This window comes from Thunnus thynnus, chromosome 15, assembly GCF_963924715.1.
Source record: "Thunnus thynnus chromosome 15, fThuThy2.1, whole genome shotgun sequence".
In the NCBI taxonomy this organism is placed as follows: domain Eukaryota; kingdom Metazoa; phylum Chordata; class Actinopteri; order Scombriformes; family Scombridae; genus Thunnus; species Thunnus thynnus.
The window spans coordinates 26,464,652-26,485,925 of NC_089531.1; the positions used below are offsets into that span (position 1 = coordinate 26,464,652).

General features: G+C 40.5%; 1 protein-coding gene across 2 annotated transcripts in view; it reads right to left on the bottom strand.

The window, feature by feature from the left end:
* Positions 1–20,294, bottom strand: part of hivep3a (HIVEP zinc finger 3a) — a 37,334-nt gene extending 17,040 nt beyond the window's left edge. Inside the window, exon 1 of one of the 2 annotated variants that reach the window (XM_067611571.1) lies at positions 19,328–20,294. The gene's annotated coding sequence lies outside the window, so the exon portion shown is untranslated. Of the gene's footprint in view, positions 1–1,159; positions 2,197–19,327 lie in introns of those variants that run through there. The other variant, XM_067611572.1, reaches the window with a different exon arrangement.
* Positions 20,295–21,274: the final 980 nt, after the last annotated feature.

The window sequence follows — 21,274 nt, forward strand, 5'->3', positions numbered from 1 at the left end:
GAGTCTTGAATTCATACTACACCGATACTCCTCCAGTCTTTCAGGGGGAATTCGAGAGGAAAAGGCAAACGTGGGAATGACAAAGAACACTGGACCGGTCTCCGTGAAAAACCAGTCAACAATTAAACCATCTAAACAATTTTAAAACCATGTTGTTGTTTCCTATTAGGCTTCACCAAAAAAGGCAACATTTTCAAGCAAATATAAAATATCATAAATATAAATGTACAAATATGTATATTGCCTAGCATACAATACACTTAATAAGGCTCCATGAAGCAGTGGCATACAAAGCATCTGATTTTTGAGGCACAAAGTACAAACTTCATTGACAATTTCATGATGAAACTCAGTGAAAACAGCATGCTAATTTGTATTTCATGTATTTCACCTTCATCCTAAATCATCATCTTGCAGACTCAGCTGACCTAAGCGACACCGTGAATGCCCTCATCTGTTGTTGTGTTTCCAACCACGATGTCAGCTGAGCATTAGCAATGCCGTTGAGTCAGAAAGCGCAGCTTCATCAGCAGCCTGATAGCGGCGCTCTCCAGGGACAGAGGAGAGCCCTCTGGGAGTGAGTGCATTCATAGCTATTCCTCTGTGTGCATATGTGTGTGTGTGTGTGTGTGTGTGTGTGTGTGGGCACGCGTGCACCTCGGGAACGCTCCCCAGTCCACAGGAGGACATGCCAAGCATAGGAGGTTGAATGCACGACACAGGGAGCTCATTCACTCCCAGTCTGAGCTGTGAGCTTTAATACATACACAGCCCACGAACCACTCACTATATGCACTCTCCCTCTCCTTCATTCACACACACACACACACACACACACACACACACACACACACACACACACACAAGCGCAAACAGCCTCGCTGCAGAAGCTGCGCTGTCTGCATATGTTTAAAAACGGCAAAAAATATTCAGCTTGTTTCAAATGTCTCTGAACATGTTGCACAGAACAGAATTCCACAAATGATTCTTGGCTGTTCATTGATGTAACAGCCTTTTGTAATAACAAAGACCTGAATGGAGAAAATCCTCCAGTCCTCACATCACATCACTCACATTGCATCACAGACATCAAAATCACTGAAGATGACAAAGGATATCAATGGCTTTTTTTTTTCTCTTTTTTTTTTTTTTTTTTTACCTGGTAGCAGGTGGTGTTGTCCTCCGATTGTGAATGACTGGAAATGGGGAGAGCAGAGAGAGGCAGAGAGAGGTGAAGGGAAAGAGAGAGAGAGAGAAAGGATGAATGAGAGTGACGGTGAAGAGAGAGGGGTAATCGAGTCTCCGCTCTACGTGCACTGGGCTGACAAACAGGTAGCTGAGTATATTATGCGTATGAATGAGGAGGAGGGGACACTCTCTCCCTGTCTATCTCCACCTCTTTCATACCCCCCTTAGTGTCTCTCTTTCAGGTCAAAGTGAAGTAGCAGCTCCTTATTTGGAAGTTGACGTAAGCTTGTGTTTCTTTTGGCAGCGTTCTCAGGCTGCACAGCTGGCAAAGCGGTGAGAGGTAGAGGGGCAGGGTGAGTGGTCGGTGTTTTAATTTGACTGGGAAAGGGGGCGGAGGGGAGGTTACTTCATATTTTTAAAACACAGTTTCCCCATTCACTTCACATTTTCCAGCATAGGTGGAGAGCTAGTGCTGTTGCATTCTGAGAAAAACCCTGGAAAATTTGAAAACAAGGACCCACGTGGAAAAAAAAAAAAAAAAAGAGAGAGAAAGAAGCAAAGGGATCCGGTTTTTAAGAGCAGCTCTGGAGAATGTCACGACTGTGTAACGTTCATGCTCCTGCCAGGGGTCAAGCTGAAATGAGTCCAGGCAACTCTGACATCACTCTAAGCTCTCATATGCCTTGGGTTTTTCCCTCCTATGCCAAGTGACTTTTTCAGCAGGCTGAAAGCTTGCAGACATGTGAAGCATTGAGGGAATACCAGCCGGTGGGATGAAGGCAGGCGGTCAGCCGCTCATCTGGCTGGGCGTGAAAAGGGGAAGCTGAGAGGGAAATGGAAGCGAGCCCAGGGTGTCCATCCTGCACCAGGCAACAGAGAGTCCTTGTGAGTGGGGCTCCAAATTTGAAAATGGTGTATGAAGGCCAGTTCTCATACAAAAATGTCTGGATTAAAGATTCTGATTGGCAATTTTATCCTTTTCAATAAAACATTATGAAACAACACTTAGACCATTGCTTGAGCTTAAAAGTCACCACTGCAGCAGCTTCTTTTATAGCCACTTTGCTATCATCATTTTGGATAATATGTCAATCTACAATACCACCCTCATTTTTCCAATTGTACCAAATACTGGAAATAAGAAAAAGCCATTCTTATGTGTACAATTGTTTTCAGCTATTCCTATAATACCCAGTGTTCATCCAATCCAATGCTAATGTTGATTCACACCATATTGAAAGAGCAGGAAGAACGGGAAAACAACTTGAGTGAGTTGGCGAGTTGTTCCAAGATGGTTACTCACATTGCTAGCCTTGTAGTCATGCAAGATAAAAATAACTCAAAAAAAAGAGCTTTAAAACAGCTATTTTTATAATGCTACATGCATAACAAGTGAAGGCAGATATGAATAAATTGGAGCTATCAGAAATTCCTGATATCTCTGACTTGGAATTAAAACTCAGGAGACTGACATGAACCTTTTCCCCGATGTTCCCCAATAAGACATGAGGGCAGCATACACTATTCACTTCACACTCACAGCCAATACAACTAGCTGTGGCTAATATTCTAGCATGCTAATATTTGTGTCAGAGCAGTAAGTCATGGCTGCCAGCTCTCATGGATTGAGCGTGAGACTTGGTACAGATCTCATGATCTCACACCACACATGCCTTTTCTCACTCTAACTTTCCATCTTTGCTTCCTCTGATGTAAAATTTGTGATTTTTAAGTGAAAGAACAGCAGTTTTTTTTTTTTTCCCAAGTTCAGATGGGCTGAGGCATAGAGTGTAACAGGGTTAAGGCAGCACTTTTCACAGATTCTCGAAGAACGCACTAATCATCATCTGTTTGAACGGAAAGTGTGCAACAACAAATCATTGTTTCACTGTGCGGCTCACTACGTCTATGCTGCAGTCATACTAACGTTGTCAACGATGGTAAGCACCTTCACTGAAAACCTCTTATCTCTATGGGATGAACATAGACCTGTTTATGAAATGCCATGCAAATGTAGCCAACAATATGCTTGAATGTGTTGTCTTTTTTTGTGTGTGTGGGTGGTGGGGGTGGTTCAGGGCTTTCAACTACTGACCTCAGGGATTTCAGTCTTGTTATCTTGACAGGTGCGCAATGGTCATTTGTCTATTTATGAATTCACCAGGTGTTTCTCAGGAACTGTTGGTGTAAAGTTGTAGAGCTGGCCTACATAGAGCAAGGTTAGTAAAGTTACTGCAGCATTTATTTACATCATCTGGTGAGGCGCATAAATCTTTCTTATTCTATGTTTTGAAGAAAAATATGCGTGATATCTGGAGTGTATATCAAAAATGCTACCCAACAAACACAAATTAGCAAAAAGAAAAAGTCCTATAAAAAAGGTATTGGTTCATAAGGCCAGAGAGAGGTCGAGTGGGTCAATTTACCACGAGTAATGCTCATTTTATAATGAACAAAAATAAGTACTACTAAAATACTCCCCCCCCCCCAACTCCCTCAACCTCACGGGAACAAATTTCACTCCAAGCTGAAGTCAAAAGTTGGCAGCCCTGAGTAAGTGCTCCCAGGCTGTGTGACATGCAAACACAACAACCATACAGTCCATTTTTTGTGCTTGAAAGAAACTAACAAACAAACAAAAAAGCCATCATATTGACTAATTAAGCTAATTAGCTACAGTTAGCTGCTAATGTTAATGCTAATTACACTTTTACAGTGCTGACCATGTAGAAGACTGTCTTTTCTTGCAGGACAAATATCCAAGACAATATAAATTACAACACAGAACAAGTTAACAAGGGCTACTTTGGTGTTGCAGGGCCAGCAGAAACAGTAATGTCCCTATATTACCTCTTCTAGCGTTAGCAGCTAATGTCATACTGACTACTTTTAGCAACTACAGCAGTAATGTTATTTAACAACAAGACAGTGTTGGGTTTTTTAGGCTCGCTAGCTTTGTCACTACGACTCTTCCCAAAACGGGAAGTAACATCTTCTGACACTGGATTCATCTTTCTATATTCAAATTTTACATTAAAATAAAACAGACCATCTTTACTAGCTGTAACCAGGAAGGAAACCCCATCATATCAGAGGTTGGGTTTGGTATTGAGAAGTGATTTGAACTGGTTCTCAATATATCAAACTGACAAAGAACATGTTTCTTTGAATCTGTTTATTGAATCCTGAAAACCACTTGCCATTTATGAGAAATGACTGTTTATTGAGGCTTAATCTACTGAAAATAAAGACGGGTTTTGCTTTCAACATATTTGGTTTGTTGTCATATTATTTGATTATGACATGCAGACTAATATTGGCTCAGTGAATTGGTCTACTTGTCAGCCTCTGTGGAGGTGACAGAGCTGGCAGTGTTGAGCTCTTTCACAGGGGAGGTTTGCCTCTGTGCAGCTGGGGCTTGTCTGGACGGCCTTGTCACAGTGTGAACATCATGCTACCAAACACATTTCCTCTACAGGAATATTTCTTTTTGTTAGGAATGTAGGACGGGAACGGGATGGAAACAAAAAGATAAGGTCTCACAATATTGTCCTCTTTTCACTAAACCGAACACTCTGAATTCATTTTGTACCTCAAGCTATACAATACATTAACATTTAGCAGTGGCTGAATAGAAATGATGGGCTATTTTTAAAGATGCAGATGTAGAGGGTAAATCTTCCTAATTTCAGTTTAGCCGGGATTTTATTTGCAGAATAGAATTTACCCCACTTCTAGAGCAGACATAACCCTGTGGTGGAGAAGAACGGGTCTTTTAAGAGAAAAAGGAAACGCTAATGCTTTTCTGAAATTGAAAGGTTTTTGTCTGTATTGTTATTTTTTGAATTTATTATAATCACCATCATTGGCTATTGTGTGAAGAATTGTGTGTAAAATTGCAACATGACAAAAGCATGTGTGTATGTAAAAAAAAAAATAATCACCCTTTATGGAAGGTCACACTTAAAGGAGGTCAACACTACTTTACAGTAAAGCCTGGTGGTTTCATTCTGCATTGTCTATCTCATCACCAGGGTAACAGTTGTCTACAGTGGTCATTAGAAAAGACTTGAGCAGAACAAGACAACCTTCAGCCTAGTAGAGCACAGGGCTCAAGTAAAAGCCTGGGGGCACATAAGGCTGTTAAGGCCTCTAGCTGGATGAAGAAACACTAAAATACATGCTACTGTACGACTTGTTCTACTACTCCTACATGGCTGCTGTATGCTTGAAAGGGCATCAGAACTATCACTTGGTGGTGTGAAGGGTGACGTTGGGTATTTACAGTATAAATACACATGATTACGTGCCTGGGTGGTGTGCATTTTTAATGTGGCTGGCCCTGGTGTCTGAGCAAATTACATCACCTGAGTATTTCGGCTTAGAGACCGCAAATATATAACAGAAAGCCTATGTTTCAAACTAGGGCAGTGGAGTTTGAAAAACATGGGTGTTTACCACACAGGGATGGTCTAAAGAAAAGATTCTATTGGTTGCATTATGGGAATTTTAGGATCCAGTGTTGAAGAGCTGAACTGATGCTAGTGACTAAAGGTCACCTGTCTGACCATTATTTTTTTGTATCTAATTCTTGCCCCAAATTTTTGGAGGTACAATACTAAAATTTCTCTCTTTAAACTTATTAGAAGGAGTTTGCGTTTCCTCATTTAACTTCGGTGGAAGAAAGGGGTCAACTAATATTGATTTATTGTTGGCATACATGATCTAAAACATACAAATAGTAAGTGTTTCTCACTGATTTGTATTTGGGGAAAGCCTCTGAAACATCATATTTGACCTATGAAACTCTTCGTTAAAAATGCTGCATTAATTATATTAATTAAACCTGAATTGTGTGTTTTGGCCACTTGGGGGCAGCAGAAAAAGCTGTAAACACAACATGGACATATTATCACAATTACATCATCATCACACGTTAGCAAACACTTGCAAATTGATACAGCCAGCAAATACCAAGCAACTTCGCAATTCATTTAGAGTCATGTTTGTGTTCACCTGACAGATGTAACTACTATAATCACGCTGCCTTGAGCTGTGTTTTATTCTGTTTTGTTCCAGTAACTCCAGAGCTAAATATCTGGCACCATAACTATATATTTATCTGGGTTGTTTTTTTTTTGCTGTAAAACAGCTGCCTGTTGCATCTGGCCACAGCACTGATGAGAGCTGTGAGACTGAACCAAAAAAGTAAAGCTGCGGGCTGTAAAACCAAAACAAACAATTCTCTGTGGGTCCATCAGTATGAGCAACAACTTTCACATCATATGCTGTCATTCGCTCAATTTTTACTAGAAAAAGATTGATTAGAGCGGCTTTAAGGTGGGTCAGCACATCTTTAAAGACAGGAAAAGTAGTTTCACTGCAGCTTTTAAAGATTTCAAGTTGAGTAAAACCCCTCAACACCACAATGACATCATTTGTCTGCTCAGACATCTGACTGACTTGCTGCAGTCAGGGATGAACCTCCATCAGGACGACAGTGACCGGTCGATGTCTGATTTTACCTAAGAGGCCAATATTGACAAACACATATATCGGTCCGACCCTGGTTGGTTTGGGGTGGAGTATCAGCAGCAGCATCCAAGCTTAGGACAGTGCTGGCTCCATCCTGCAGTGCCACAGAGGGAGTTTCTGGGCACTGTGCCACCTGTCAGAGGAGAGAAAACACAGGCAGTGTCCTCCTCAGCATCCCAGTGGTCCTGGGCTTCACATATGGCCCTTAAACACCACAGAGACAGCAGAATCTGTCACTGCCGCTGCCTCCTACAGTACAAGGTGGTTTTTACCAAGTCAGTCTGTAGTACTTAATGACCTCAGAGATGCATTATCACTGTCTGTTAAAAATACTGGATTGCATGTTTGATTTGAAACATGTCTGTTGGAGTGCATAGGTTCAGTGAACAGTGAGTAAAGAAGAAGACCCTTTTCATGCATTTCCACACAGTGGACTGTACCTAAAAATAACAGCTTGTCTGGATCTAGAAGGTTGATGTGTACCTTTTTGCATGAGTATGTGTGTGCATGTGTGTGTAAGCCCAGCCAATAAATCCCAACATATAACTATAACCACAGGTCCCCTTGCCTCCCTGCAGACGCCCAGCCACAGACAGACCAGAGACCCCCCTCCAACGTACAACCACCAACCAGAACGGAACAGATGCCCCTCTCAACCTCAACCTGCCTCGATGGCCACAGAAAACAGCAATGTGACCAACACATGGTAGGCTACGGTGCCGCAATTTAAAGAGTCCACAGAGAGAAATAGCTATCTGAGCTTTAAAAAATGTCTGAACAAAAAAAGGCTCTGCTTGCTGGAAGACCTGACTTCCCAACAGTAGACCATGTTGACAGATGTTGTGCAGAGCTCAGCTGTGGTGGGTGGTGCAAGTTCAAACCAGACTACCTATTGCTCCAATAACATACTAATTCCATGTATGTACAAATGTGCCTTTATGAACCAAAGAGGCCTGTCTGTGTGTTCAAGGAGCAAGAATTAAGATTTTTACTGTGCACCACAGCACTGTGACCATAATACACCTACCAAGCAACTACAGTTTTGAGACACTCCCAATCCTACACACCATGGCTAATACATTTCATTTTTCAAGCACTTCATTATTTCAAAGCACTTTATAGTGATATATTACTTGTTTTGTTGGATTTCTTGTTTTTAATATGTACTCAGGCAGGGTCCTCACTAAAGGGAAATTCAACCAAAATACATCAGATTTAAGGTCAGTCATAATATACGTCCACAATATAGAGGGTTATGAGCCAGTGTGCCATTGTGACAATGACTGGAAACTAGAGGAAACAGCTACCCTAGATAAGACTTCAGGAAGTCGTCACTTCCGGTTAAGAAACAGTCTGGCACATAACCCCCGAAAAAGTGCAGCTTGTCATTTCTACACTTTGTTTTGTGTATGGATTTAACAAATGAGATGTTAATTAGCAAATTATTTTAGAGGTCCTTGAGGGTGCTTTTTGTTACCTTTTGATAGAGCCAGGCTAGTTGTTTCTACCAGTATTATCTTTATGCTAAAGTAAGCTAAGCTAAACTAAGCTAAACTAAGCTAAGCTAACCTAAACTAAACTAAGCTAACCTATACTAAGCTAACCTATACTAAGCTAGGCTAAGCTAAGCTAAGCATCTCCTGTCTCCAGCCTCATAGTGACTGGACAGATATAAGAGTGGTATAGATACTCTCATCTAACTCTCGGTAAGAAAGCAAGTAAGCATACTGTGAAATAGGGACTAGTTGTCTGATGTGACTCAGAGTTCTGTCAATAATATATTTTCATTTACTTATTTTTGCTTTTAAAAACATTAATCTTTGTTGCGTGTATTTTATTTTCAACCAAATGTAATTCAATATCATACATAAATACTGATAAATGATTCCTTTTCCTCGTCAAATTTCACAGGAGGTTGAGCGCATCAACGTATTGAGCAAGGACCACCAAAGCGTTAACCAATCCCTTAACACTTTCAGTCTATCATGCTCCACATACTGATCTGCACGGGTGGTCCACCACCAAGGCACTATTTTGAGCCAGGAAAAACCCTGCTTCCAGGCCACTGGAAGCTCTGCCAGAGACTGGCTGATGTTGTTGCAGTTCCTTGGTCAGCAAAACAGGCTGATAAAAGTCGATACTTCATGGCTTAAATTATAAAAACAGCAGAGAAGAGGATTTGAATAACTAGCTATATGCTGTACATGTGACTTCGACAAAGTTCTGATCATAGTAGTGTTGCCGTAAAAACCGAAGTATTTTTGTTTGACAGCATTCATAGAAATCCTGGAGATTCCTTTTCTGCTTTTCAAACCTCCAAAAACCCAATTTAGATACTATACCTTAACCAAGGGTAATCACTCTATAAATAAAAATTGTGATATGTTGATATTTACAGACAGGGACTCACTGACAACGGGTTCATTTACAGAAAAGTATAATTTTAGACCAGCGGCAAACCCAATTGGGAACAAGGAAGTAGGCACAAAGAAGCGAAGAATGGGCGGCATTGTGCGAGTGAAGAGAAAACAAGTTGAAAATGTTGAGAGGAAATGCTAAATATAGGAAAAATGACCAGCCGCTCCCTATATTTGTCCCCACATCTATGTTAAGCTGTTTCTGCCAGTGTTTGTGGTTTCAGGGTGTGAGTGTGGGTTTCGGTAAGGCTGCTGAGTGAAACTGTGACACCATTTGCATACACTCATCACCATCATGATGACAAAGGCATACTGCTTAAGGCTACACCTGCAGTGTAGATGACTAGCTACATCTTGTAAGACTGTGTGAATCAATATTCTGGACTTCTTGGAGCCAGGAAGTAAACAAGATTCATACAGTACACTTCTGAGGAGAACAATCCCCCTTGAGACTGTCTCCGAAACAGTAACTGGACCTGATCGTTCACAATTCTCTGTTGAACTGCTCCAGACTTTATAGGTGATGACATCAGAGGGGACTTTCCATGTCTGGTTTCTGGCTCTGTCATATCAAACCGCAAATATTTGGATTGTACTTAACACATTTGGGATTAACTGGAATTGCAAAGAAAAGATATTTGAAAATCTAACAAAAAATGGTTTATATAGGAAGTCGTTGAATGGAAAAGTTACCTTATGAAGATGTGACAGTGATGACTGGGTATCGTCGAAAATATTTTGATGCCAGTACAATACGATACCTAAGTTTCAGTTCCAATACCAAGCAATACTTTTTAGATATCTTACAACAACAAAACCCTTTTCTCTGAGAAAATAATCCCAAATCAAGGTTCACTCACTATCCTTTTCACAGTCTTCATCAACAGATGGAGTTTGTTTGGTTGGATGTGTTGGAGCTTGAGCTGGATCTGTTATGATTTCCTCAAAAGACTTCTCGTCCGTGTTGAAAAAGCCTGTAAATTAAGCTTTAGTTGCGATTGTTTTGTCAAAATTACTATTTCAAAAGTCAAGAATGAACTTAACTTCTAAGCTAACGTGGAGGCCTAAAAGTGTTATGTATGAAATCATAACTACTGCCCTCACATGTCAACAGATCCAGCTCCATGAGCTACGGATGAAGACCAAGTGAAACGGTTGCAAGTTGCAGAAAAAGCTGGTAAATAGACCATGATTTGGTATTGTTTTGTCAAACTGTTTCCGAGGTCAAGAATGAACTTTCATTCACAAATGCTAAATACTGAGCTGCCGTACAAGACCCTGGCAAAAATAAAATTGTCTAAAACTGGAAAGATTTTGATTTAATATAAAATAAATGTAAATACAGATAGTTTTCAGTTTGAATTCAGTAAGGGACCTTTCTTGCATGTCACCACTCTTTCTCTCTCCTATATAACCTGTATTTCTCTCAACTGCACACTATCTAATAAAGGAAAAATGTCAAAAAATGTATCTTTTTTTTAAGTATTGAGGTTCCACACTCAGTCTCAGATACCTCTGTTTTAAAATTCAAAACGAGCATCTAATGACGGCGGTTTGGCTTTGGTATGAAGAGTCAGGGTCTGAAGTTGAGATGTCATAAAGATGTTTCAAACCAAATCGTTACCAGTATCGGACTGGTGAGAGTACACAATGCATCAGTGCATGAAAAGAGCCAGGTAGAAATGCTAAATCAGGAAGCTAATGGAAACCAGTGAATAGCTGATAACAACCACATGCAAAGTCTTCACAGGAGCCTGAACGTGTGCAGCAGGCAGTAACTCTGCATGATGTGATATAACTCAGATGGATCAATACTAACACAGTTGAGCCTGATGCATCTGGCTGGGCTGTACGCTAGGTTAAGCGGGATACAGAGTACAAAATAGTACATCCAAGCCTGCTTTCAAGTAGGGGAAGAAAAAAAAAAAAACAAGTCGCTGACCTTTTGTGCATCTACTTCATTAAGACACAGTTCATTTCAGAGGCCAGCATGCCAATTTTTGTAGAAAACACAGCTAGATAAAAAAAAACATCCAAATACAGTCAGCTTCTCTTTTTTTCCTTGAGCTTTAAACCAATCTGCTTGGATCTCAAGGTGATGTAATGCGGGGAGAGAGCAGCCATATGTTCTCTTATTTCACTAACAGTGAATCGACACACAGGGATGAGGCAGTCTGCCAAAGAGCCCGCCTATCCAGGAATCTATATCATCCACACAGAGAGGCAGGGAGAAGCTAGTCTTACTGTAGGCACCGGTAATATTTTGACATACACTCGCGATGCAAAGCAATAATTGGGACGTTCCTGCCGATGAGGTCTACCTGTAGGTATCAGCTGAGTCAGCAGTAGCTCTGCGTGAAAGCAGGCTATCTACCAGGGCTGCAGTCTCCATCACAGGAGCATCATGGATAAAAGACCTACTGTGGGACAAATCCAGAAAAACAGATACAAGTGCTGTTATATAACAAAAGCCTGCGGTCTAGTACCATATAGTTCTCCCTCTGCTCAGAGAAAACACAACCTTGCAACAATGACAATGTCAACAGGAGTAAGCAGGAGACAGGAAGGGACACAGTATGGTGTGGACGTCAGTGTGATGTTCCTCTCACACTGTGAATGTCTCTGCACTGAGTTAAAGCTGCGCTAATCAGTATGAATGCACCAAAATCAACAGATACATTGCTCTGATTTTCATAGAGCTTTTTTAGCATCTTTTAGCTCATTGTTTTGGTTTTACAGCCTGCATCTTTACTGTTTTGTCAGCTGAAGAGCCTCAGCAGTTGATGGAAAGCAAAACAGAGGTAAAAGAGAGTGAATGTTGGACTTGCGTTTCCCGGTAAACAGAAGTGCATCTCAGACTGAATGCTCATGTTCCATGTCTGCTGGATATGCAAATAGGTGACTGTTTGCTAACATTAACAAATTTATAAGGTGATGATATGTTAGTGTTGTGTCTACAGCTTGTTGCAGCACTGCCCCCACATCGCCAAAAAATGAACTATTGCAGCTTTAAGAATTATGACTGAAAGTTTCAAGTGTGAATCAACATCTATAGGATTTTGACATCAGATACCTTTTAGTATCATTTGGTAAATTTGACAATTTGCATCCACTATATTCTCCAAAAATTACATTTAGTATATTTTTCAACATTTTTTCTTAAAGATCACTTTTGGATGTTTTAAGAAATATAGAAATTAAAATGGTCGTTCCACAAAAAAAAAAAAACTACTGGTTAGAAATTCTTAAAATGACATCTCCTCCTTCTACCTCATTGAAAAATTCTTAATCTATGAAAATGTGATTTTTTTTTTATTTCAAAAGTTGTTGCAAAACTTCTGAACACAAATCTTCTACTTCACTACAAAGTCCATTCTCAGTGTTTGTGCAAAAGAGGCTCAAATCTTCACATCCCACTTGTGTGTTTATAGTAATGATAATCGCAGTTGTTGCTGTTATAGGCGTATGTTCTTATTATTAATGTTATACAAGTTCCTTTGTGTTTTCAATTGTACTGATTTATTATATCTGCTCTTTTCTTTATTTTGTAAAGCACTTTGAGCTGCGTTTCTATTATTATTATTATTAAACCTATGATATCACTCACAGTAAGAATATACAGGAGCAATAATCAAACATTCATGCATGTTTGTTCTGATTACATTACAACCCTTTGTAATAAAGGGCCAGTCTCAACATTGTGTAATTCAATTTTTCAAGGAAGCAAGGACATCTTTGGACATGAATGTGGATGCATTTTGAGCGCGTGTGTGTGTGCATGTGTGTGTGTGTGTGCATGCGTGTGCGTCCACTAGGTGATTTGTGAATGAGACTGCAGCTGACAGGCCTTCTGCCTGACAGGCTGCTCTCTCCACAGGGGTCACAGAAACCAGAGGCCCTTCCACCTCGCAGAGCAAACCAAGCTGGGTCCATACGCTCGCCTCCAGGGTCACTGACGGCATCCAACCCCTTCCAGCAGAGGGCTGCAGCTCAGCCAAGGGCCTAACAACTCGCAGCGAGCGCACACATGCTCTGATTCCCATGCACCTCACACATACACACACACACACACACACGCGCACTGCATGTAAACACAACACTTAACACCCGAGCATACGGCGTTCACAAAGCACACGTGCAAGCTTTTGTGCCAACACGTTTTCCTGTGCACAAGCACATGGTAAAGCAAACGCGTAGGCAAGGATGTAAACGCACACACAAACACACACAAGCAAGTGTATTCTTTCATTAACAAGGATGAGAGTCAATTTCCGCTCCCGTCGACTTAGGCTGGTTGCCGACAGAGAGGAAACCTGTTTGCTTACGGCGGTTTTGACATTTAAGCTTGTGCCTCTGCGGCTGGGGGAAGTCCTCCTGATGGATGACCAGGGCCACCCTGGGGTCCCTTCCTGCATGACTAGCTGGAATGTTATCACCCTTATCAATGCGTATATGTATGTGCGCGCACTACACATTCTAACTCGCATGTGAGCACTGGTTACATGACACATCTTAAATCATAAACACGAGGTTTTGCACCAGGAATCTATGATTTATTACTGCTGTAGTCACTTAGACTTATAAAATGGTATTTTTTCAGGTTTGAGGCAAGGACATGGAGTTGATGATATATTGCACTGGGAGGAGATTTGTTCCAATAAGTGTAAAGCAAGCTCAGCATTATGTACTGTAACCACTTTGGGAAATGGTGAATGGTCATTTCCTACTTCCTATTTTTACTGTATTGGATGGTCAAAATGAATGTTGTGATTTCCTGAAATTCTTAAGACCGTGAGGACGCCTTGGACACATACAAATTGACCTCATTCACTGATACTATTTCAAATTAAAGTTAGAACACTGAAAGTTGGTATTGAATGTATGGAGCTTGTTTTTTAAGAAGCAAGTTTACTGGAGAGTTTCTCAAGGAGTCGCTACAACCTGCAGGGCGACGGCCACGTGGCCATCAGGGACAGTGATGCCAACTGTTTTCAGTGGGAAGTAGCTAAAGCCTGCAGGAAAAGTGGCTAGATTATGTCATGTGCTAATCTGCATATCTATGACATCATGACGTAATTACATACATCCAAAGAAAATTAAGTTAAATTAAACTAAACTGACTGCAACTATTTCATTAGCTATTTTTTTTCAAGCAGCTCCTCGATGTGCATCTAAATCTACTTCTAATAATAGAAAGAGCTTTGTTGCATCATCTGTCATCATCTGCTGTTGCTATCTAAATGAAGCAAATTGGTAAAGTATTTTTTTTTAAATATAACTAACAGTACCCAGCCCTGGTTAACACTGGAATGAACTGAAACCTCTTTTTTCTCATGTATTCTCACTCATCCATACATCTCAGTCTGTCCTGAAAGGGTTCAGATTGGCAAACTGATGAAGGATGATGCCACATGTTCTCCTGGGTAAATATATTTCCACTCCCTCACCTGGAGAGGTGTTCATTTGATGTCTCAATAAAGTTCAGGCTGTTTATTTGCTCGGCATTTCCTCCCTTCGCTAAGCGTCTGGAAGAGCGATATGAACATCAGTGAAGCTCTACAGATACAAGTGTCCTCACATTTCACCTGCTACCAAGGACACTGTAATGACTGACAGTTGAGGGATGAGGTGCCCGCTGGTGACTCCGTCAGAACGAGCTGCATGAATATCAATGTTGTCCTCACCCGGCTCTACTGCCCTTGGCCGAACAGAGAGACCTTTGACAGGACCGTAGCAAAAACTGAGAGTGTATGCCATTTCATGATGCAACAGCTCGCCCTGGGACTTCAGGACACACTCTGAGACTCTGCACACCGCATAAATGTTTACCGTACCACCACTGTATGTGTTATGAGCCGGGCAGCATCGACTGTGAGACTGGTTGTCTTTTGAGCTCTGCTGCTTATGTCCAGTGTCAAGAAACCACACACACACCCTTCTGGCTCCAGTGGCAAACACAGTGAAAGCCATTTGGGCTCCGGGCCTATCAGTGCCACAGTGAGGCCATTATCCTCCCACTTTAGCACCCATGACTATATCAGGCTTGACAGAGACAACGCTAACCTACAGGGATCCATAACAAACTAACAGGAATCACAGTGTCGATAATGGCGATGACGATGATGGTTTTGTTTCTGCTTGATACACTGGAAGTCACACTCAAGAGCTTGGTAAGTCGCTCTGGATAAATGTGCTGGCAAAATGCCTTACAGCAATATATGCTACTCCTCATTGTTTACTGATATAAAACAATAATGATTCAACCTGTATCTAGTAAACCAGAGCTTTTCTATTGGCTGTTTTCAACACTTTATGTCTGGTCCTTTGTGGGAAAAACGTGCATTTAATTTCTGTTTCAGTGCAACAATAATAGTCGATGCAATAGTCAAATTGGTGGTACGGAGTGAAAAAAGCACCATCAACAGAAACTCAAACATCATCAACCAAAAATCCAAGGTTACACAGGTTGTCTCTGGGAAATACAATGAAAACCACTTAAACAATGAGAGATAAACAACAAAGATGGATAAAAAAGTGAAACAGACAAGTTGCATATTAATTCTTTAAAGGGATATTCCAGTACTGCACTTCCATGAAACTTAGGGACTCACAAAAGTCGTATCAAAGGTTAAAATCAGCAAAGCGGATGATATCCTGACTTTTAGTCCAAAGTATGGCTCAAGCTCAAAAATACTAGATCCTACAACTCCCATAACGCAACTCAATGTTGACATTTGTTAGACATCATAATTTTTTCAGATTTTTGAAAAAGCTCCTAGAGCGACAGGGGAGAGTATCCAACTGTTTTCACAGACTGACTGGTACTCCTCACGGCCACTGAGCTTGATGTGTAAAATTGGTGGAGTGACCCTTTAAATATGTACATGTTCATGGTACAACAAGCAGATTCATGACACAAGGAATATATTCTGCTTTTAAAATGTTGAGCTGTGCTTTCAAAAACATACATGAGGTCAATGTTTCCCTGACAAGCCGTCCGACAACAAAATAACAGGAGCTGCCTCCTGTTCATCATGTGGGTGAATGATTGATGCAGGTACACAGCATCAAACCTGACTGATGGGACATACACTCGCAGACTGTTATGTCCCCTGTGCATCCTTCCTGGGATGAGGTGAAGGACAACGGAGAGGCAAGAAAAATGATAATAAACAACCACGGTCACAGCCACTGGCTTTTCCACTGAGCCTTTGAGGACAGAAATTCCCTGTCGAGGAGGACACGGTCTGACAAGAGAATACCAAATATCTGGACAACATGACACAGAGAGGCAGCTCAGGTTCCTTTTGGATTCAGAAAAAGCACAACTGATGATGATGAGATGATGGGGATGAAGAGAGCTTCATGTTCTGCAAACACAAAACCTCGACTGTAAAAATCCAATGAAATCACTTCATTAAGGAGTGAGTCATTATGCGTATCTGTGATGTGTGATGCGTTACTACTTCCTATCAATATGTTTAACTTCACATAAACTAACTATTGCACATTTCAGATTTTATACTTAACAAGTGTATGTTTTATTTTGGTATACTATATATGGTTGCATTGATTAGTTGATTATTCGATTGGTTGACAACCGCTTATTTAATCGCCAACTATTTTGATCACTTAATTGTTTGGAATCAAAAAATTTCCAAATTCCAGTTTCTCAAATGTGAGTATTTCCTGGTTTCTTTAGTCCTCTATGACAGTAAACTGAAGATCTTCGGGTTGTGGACGTCAACATGGACTTTGGGGAACAGTGATCGACATTTTTCACCATTTTCTGACATTTTGTGGACCAAACAACTAATTGCTTAGTCAAGAAAATAATAGACAGATTAATTGATAATGACAATCATTAGTTACAGCCCTAATACTATTACGATAATGAAGTGGATGTCTGGTTACTGTATGCCACCCTATTATATCAGCTATGTCCTCTGTGATCAATCAACTCAATTACAAATCATATTTAGTACGTAACTCGATGAGACAGCTTTTCTGCTTCCAGGTTTTCAAACATCTGTCTGTGTGAGAATTTGCAGATTTTCTTGTTTTATATCATTGTAAATGAAATTTGCTGCAAATATGTCATATAATATACATATAATAATAATATATAATATAATACATGAAAATAATGCAAAGACATCAGTTGGGCTCTGAGAACTCATGACAGTCATTTTTCTTTCATATTTTATCAATTTAATGAGCCAAACACATGATCAATAGATGAATCAATAATGAAAACAAGCATTATTTACATCCATGACCATTGCTCTTCTGCAGCTTGATAACAGGACATTTATCACATTGATCAAATCCTGAACACCCAGACAGACATTGCTCCACTTTGTGCCTAGAAATGTGATGTGCCTTTGGAGAGTTAGCTTATTCTAAATCTTGTGATAAACCAATCACAATCACATGGAGAAAATGAAAAATACCCCGTTGTATCAAGTGTCTTTGCAGCAAAGCGATGTTGCAAGCTACAGCTGTCCTCAGATGCCCTCTAATCCAGCCGGCATCATTGCAATGAGGAGTGTTTTGGGGTTGCAGAGTTGATCTGTACAGTAGGTCATTTTCTTGCTCTTTGTAAGCGCATCCTCCACTACATTCTGTTTTTTTATTTTTTTATTTCATGGGGTAGAAATATACCGAAATAACATGGGACGTTAAAGCTTATCCACTTGGCCGCTACACTGACATCCAGATCAACCCACCAATTTAAGCTAGGTTGTGATTATGTAATATTATTGGCGATTTGATCCTGCGGCCCTGAACGGAAATGTTTCTCACGCATGATGTCATGTTGAATTCCTTGCAGCAGGTTCTGCAGAAATGTCCGAGCAGCCGGGAGGCATCATGCAGGCAGTGTGGCAGCAGACAGGTTAACTACGTTTTCTGATGCTGCACGGGCGAACAGCAACGCCAGAGTCCGTTAAACAAATCACACATTTTAGAGTAAATACGCTTCTCAACAAGCTGCGTAGATTAAATAACACGAATAACGTTATTTCCTAAATATTGATGGTCCCTTTGTATATTCGGCATTCAAAAATTCAGTGAATGTGCCAAAAAAACCCACAACATTTGTCAATGATGTTCCTCTAAAACACATGTGGACGGTGACTCACTGGAGTGAAAAAATAATAATTTTAATAAAAGAAGTGTTGGTGGCACCTTTGCGCCAAAATACCAATCATTTTTTAAAAAAACATCTGAAGTCATGTTCTTAACAGACATGCGCGCTCGCAGCAGAATTGATCAAACATATTGAAGGGCCAGATTTTTTGAATGGAGCCTGGCTACAAACGGGGTTCGTAGCGCTGATGTAGCCCAGCGCAACAAAACAGCCAATAACCATAAGCCCTGACCAAAGAGGACACACACCTGTGTAAAACTGCCTCATTTGGGGGATTTTAAATGGAGTAGCTGGAAACAAGCGGTAGCTGCTATTACAGCTGGCACAACATACCGCAGCAGCAGTACAACACAGTGTCTATTAACAGAGCACCTGGGGCACACTACTCCAGTTTTTCTACATAATGCCACACACCGACCGAACCATACAGTCCAGCCACTAAAATCAGCGTCAAGCTAAAAGGAACATCACACTCCTAAATTAAGTGTTTCCAAAATAAAACTGCATCACAGGAACAAGCGTCTCTACTCAGTGTTTCAGCTCAGTTCCGCTCTGTGCTTAAAAGCAGAGTATTTGAACATCACCTCTGCTGCTCTACACGCCCAACTGCAAAAATATAATTCACGCTCGAGGTTTATTTTGAAGGTGAAATCCCCAAACTTCCTGTCTTGTTTTGTCAGACTCTGGCTGACTTGCCGCAGATCACCTCCTCCTCCTCCACCTCCTCCTCCTCCTCCCTGTCACAGACAATGAATGAAGCCAGTTTTGGGGAATGGACAAGCCCAGGACCAGTCTAACATGTTAGCCAAAAACATTACAGAAAAAGGACAACATCTCCTCTTAGCTTTGGCTATGCTATTCGTTAGCTACATTTTATCTTCTCATTCTGATCAAATAGCGACAAGAAAAAACATGCTAAATGATATTACCCGTCCTACCACAGCATGTAAAAATGTTGCCGTTAAAACAAAGCTACGTAATATGTGATAATATATCCAACAATGCCCCACTGACACCGTGTACGAGCTTACATTACCTGCAGGATGCTCAACTTCACTTCTCTGCGGTGCGGCCACAAGCTTCACCAGCTGCATCAAGTCCGCCGAGGTTCATCAAGACCAGACAGGAAATGTTCACATGTGGCCTTCAGAGTAAAGGCGGAAATGTGCGCCTTGAAGTTGTTGACAAAACTGTGAGCACGACGTTAAGTGCAACTCGAATACTGAATATGTGAATTGTCCGTCTTTGAGTCCACATATAAACTTTAAGCACTGCTGTAAATACAACTACATTCAACTTGACCCTGCATTAAGGTCATCATGTTTTAATAGCTAATGGTAGACCGGAAACGCCCTATTTCATTCTCGCTAGCTTGATACTGGCATCTTCAGCAACACCTCATACAACACCCCTCAAATAACAGTAATTATGCTCATTTTTTTACAACACCTCCAGCTTCTGTTATGTGTCTCTCCATCCTGTCAGACAGGTCTGTCACTATCTTCATATCAGACTGTTACACACAAGTTGTTACCGGCTGTAATTACTAAGCACTTCAGTCCAGATGCTCTGATGGTTGTGGGACGAAATGAATCCTCTTGAAAGTTGATGCTGCAATTTGCCAACGCGCCAGCATCACTGCTGTCATTGTCCGGTATAGAGAAAACACAGCACTTCCGGCCATACCTTTTTTAAAGGGGCAGTTCACCCCAAAATCAAAAAGACATATTTTTCCTCTTACCTCTGGTGCTATTTATCCATCTAGCTCGTTTTGGTGTGAGTTGCCAAGTTTTGGAGATATGGGCCATACAGATGTCTGCCTTCTCTGGAATACAATGGGACGGGACAGCACTTGGCTTGTAAAAAAAAAAAAAAAAAGGAAAGAAATTTTTTTTTGAAAAACTCCACAGACCTTCATGTAGGAACTATTTTCTTTCTAAACTACACCCGTCTCACCACACAGAAGAAAGCTACTCATGGTTGGTGGGTGTAGTTCGGGAGAAAGATAATAGTTCATACATGAAAATGCTCACAACAAGGTCTGTGGATTATCTTGAGTAAACGAGTCTTGATTTATGACATAAATAGTTTTTGGCACTTTTAGCACCAAATGCCATCCAGTTCCATCGTATTCGAGAGAAGGCAGACATGTCTATGGCCGATATCTCCAAAACTCATCAACTCACACCAAAACAATCTAGATGCACTACAGGTAAGACGAAAAATATGTGGTTGATTTAAGGGCTGAACTGTCCCTTTAAAACAAAAAAATGAGTAGCCTTCAATAGCAAAGAGAAAAATAAAAGAGGGATTTGTAATCAAATTAAAAATAATGTCCTCTATTATATAATAAAATATAACCATATGTGGGGCGGCACACATACACATTGGGGGACACAATGACAATACAGTTTAAATGACAGAAAACTCAAGTCATTCTAATCCCTTTAATCTATTAATATAATAAATAATTTGATTTATAATGGCATGAATGATGATAATGAATAAAGCAGATAAATAATGGTCACATCGGGTCCATAAGTCACATTTCTGCACCGTTGTCCTGAAAGCAAACTCACCTAAATTCCGGCTTGAATGTCTTATTCAGGCTTGACTACTGCCAGCAACAGAAAATCTGGGAAACCTTTATCCTACTTTAAGGACAACATAGTCACACAAACATTTTATGGCCGTTATTATTAGTACCACTATTGTTTTATCTGTGAATATTAACATGGTTCTGGAAAAGTCTCTTAAACTGCATTGAGAGCATCAAAACACCCCAATGAAACACAACATGTGAAGTAGAGGAATAATCACAAAAACAATGTGTTTATCAGCTCAACTTGATAATGTGGTCTCATTAGAATCACAGAGAGTTGTACTCATCAGTTATTCAACTATTTGATTCTATTCATTATTTTATTAATTTTAATATTAAAAGCTAAAATATAAACTATTTCCTTGTAATATCTAAGTACAC